The sequence below is a fragment of the Peromyscus leucopus genome, chromosome X (assembly GCF_004664715.2).
Source record: "Peromyscus leucopus breed LL Stock chromosome X, UCI_PerLeu_2.1, whole genome shotgun sequence".
NCBI lineage: Eukaryota > Metazoa > Chordata > Mammalia > Rodentia > Cricetidae > Peromyscus > Peromyscus leucopus.
Window position 1 is genome coordinate 90,581,350 of NC_051083.1, and position 3,271 is coordinate 90,584,620.

The 3,271-nt window shown below is 35.6% G+C and overlaps 1 pseudogene; it reads right to left on the reverse strand.

Moving 5' to 3' along the window:
* Nucleotides 1-2,138: 2,138 nt before the first annotated feature.
* On the reverse strand, nucleotides 2,139-2,412 carry LOC114681965 (annotated as a pseudogene).
* Nucleotides 2,413-3,271: the final 859 nt, after the last annotated feature.

Here is a 3,271-nt window from a genome sequence, read left to right on the forward strand (position 1 = left end):
GATCAACTTGATTAGAACTGTCTGGTTCGTGTATGCTAGCTGTGTTTACTTATGCATTTTTGTCAAGAGGATATCTGTAACCTCAGTCACATATCCACTGGATGCCTGGCTGTTGTCAGGGATGATGACATTTACTGTGCCATGTTTCATTCATCATCCAGTGGAACATTCTGGGTCTATTCCTATTATGGTGGATATACAAACACTTTCTATTTCTGTGTTCTTATATTTACTATTTTCCTGTGTTGTCAAAAGTAAGTCACCTGACAAAACCTAAAGAAGGCGTAGGCCACAAGAAGGAACAATCAAGGGCCATTAATAAAAGTAATTATTGCAGTCATTTTAAGCTAGTATACCATAGACTTAATAACTATTTATAGGACCATTGAGAAAATTGGAGATAATGCATATCAAGCACTCTATGAAGCGACTGAGATAATGAATGCTAAGAAAACAATGGCTCAACTACTTACTGTCCCTAGTATACAATATGTACTTAGTTAATAGAAATTTTCTCTAAACATATTTTATGCTAATATTCATTTTCTCATTATTGCTACAAGAAAATGGTGACTCAACAAACAAGCAAAAAAAAAAAAAAAAAAAAAAAACAAACAAAAAAAACAAACAAAAAACCAAAAAAATTAACCCAAACAAGAACTAAAAACAAAACCTTAGTTAAAACCACCACCATCACCCCCTCCAAGATTAAGTGTGTATTGTGGAAGGGGTGGTGGTGAAAGAAACAGGTGATGGATAGGGAAGCTGTGTGTCAGTGTTTTGTCTGCATGTGTGCTTGTGCACCATGTGCATGCAGTACCACAGGAATCCAGAAGAGGGCTACTGATCACCATGTGGATGCTGGAAATTGAACCTGGGTCCTCTGGGGCAGCCAGGACTCTTTACCACTGAGCCATCTCTCCTGCTGTCTTAAGGAAATGACATGCCATTCATGGACTTAAAACAGCTGTGGTGGCCTGAATAGAGGCTGCACAAGATTAAGCCTGTAAATGTTCAATCATGGGTTGGAAAGGGATTCACTGGGGTCCTGTCATGCCCAGGGGACATAAGTAGAGGGCTGCTGGGGGAGAAGAAGCCATTACTTTTAGTGGTGTAGTCAATGTGCTCCAGTGGGTAACTCTATACTCATGCTTGATCATGTGACTCTGGTTCAACTTATTTAATAATAAAAGAAACAAATAAAAAAAAACCACAAACCATCTGTAAATATGATGAGGATTGTTGACAGGATAGGAGGGGCTCTGCAGAAGTGAGGGGGGAGGAGGGGAACAAATGTGACTAGAATGTATTATATACATGTATGTATTTATTTTAATTAACCATAAAAGAAAAAAATTAAAAGCAAGAAAATAAACCCATAGCTCTGATTTAAGTAATGGTTTTATAAAGCAAAGCATATCCAGAACAAAATACTAAAGAAAATAATCCCAAGATGGAAAGTAACAGAGCATGCTGAGAGTGAACACACATTCTTCATTCCTAGTTGTCAGGTCTGATGAACCTGAGGTCATACAGGATAGTGGGTATTCAAAGAAAAAATGTCCTATGGTGATGAAAGCAGTGAAAAGCACAACTAGTTTAAATAAACCGTAGTTTTGAATTAACTCTGTTTTCAAAACAATCCCTTTAAATCTCTGGGTTCTTAATTCTTTGTATTAGTTTGTATTAGCTTTACAAAATAATGTGTTTTATGATGACATTTTCCTATATATAAGGAACTTAGATTGCATTTTATCCCCTCCCTATCATTTATTCTTATTCTCCTCAACCTTCACTTTTCACTCTCTTGTTCTGTGTTAGTCCCCTTTCTTTGTTCAAGTTTTTTCTTTTTCTTTTTCTTTTTCTTTTTGAAACCAAGTATCAAAATAACTATATTTGTTCCACTAGATATTTCAACATAATGAATAAAATCACAGTTAACAAAAAAATCTTTATTTTTTAGTCTTAATGAACAAAACAAAACGAAACTCTTCTTTCCCCCAAATAACCATGATTAGCTTTGAAAAGTGGGTATATGTTTTCAAAGTATCTACCTTTAACAGAAACTTCATTTTATAGAAACTAAACATTAAAGGTTAAAGAAAAGCTAGAATCTAGCATAAGTCAAGGAAATACATTCATACTTCAGGCCCTTCTTCTCTTGGAACCAGCATTGTTATATTATTTACATTTAGTAGAATCTGATCTAACTTTGCAATCCTTCTTCCTTCTGGTGTACTTTCAAACTCTGACATCTCCCAACACCATATTGACAAAGTCATCAAATCTTAAAAGTGTACCAATGATTTCTTTATCACTGTTCATCACAATATGAATTCCTGATCCTATATACTTGTCCATAAGCTCTTGTGCCAGGAGCTGGGATGGGTTCACGATAGCATTAGCCACCATGGCCACAGTTGCTGTGGATATCACTCTATATAAATAAAACACTGATGGCCAGTGACCAGGCAGGAAGTATAGGCAGGACAAGGAGAGAGGAGAATTGGGGAAACAGGAAGAAGGAGGGAGAGACCGCCTGGAGCCGCCGCCAGGACAAGGAAGATGTAAAGTACCGGTAAGCCACGAGCCATGTGGCAAGGTATAGATTTATAGAAATGGGTTAATTTAAGATATAATAACAGTTACCAAGAAGCCTGCCACGGCCATACAGTTTATAAGTATTAAAAGCGTCTGAGTGATTATTTTATACGTGGATTGTGGGACTGCGTGGCTTGGTGGAACCTGGAGAGAAGCTCTCCAGCAACACACAGTGGAAGTGGCATAAGGCCACTGGTGTCCTTATTCATTTTATATTCTACACATGATAGAAAACATGTAATATTTGACTTTTTGAGTATGTCTTACTTAATTGAACCTGGTGATCTCTAGTCACACCAACATTCTTACAAATAATGGAACCTCTCTCTTTCTTCTCCATGGCTGAATATTTCAGTGTATATAGTTCATATATATATATATATATATATATATATATATATATATTTAATATTTTCTTTATTAGTCCATTGATAGGAACCTAGGCTGATTCCTAATCAATATGAAATCTTTGAGATTTTGAATGGGAAGAAACCTTAGACGCTTTTGAATTTCAGAGCTGTTTGGCTTTAGGAATGGTTGACACTATTTTTTAATTATTTCAGGACTACTTAATACTCTTAAAAGTTACTGAGAACATCCCAAATGATTTTATTTCTGTAATTTAAATCCATTCATAGTTTTCAAATGAAAATCATAACAAAAGAATATG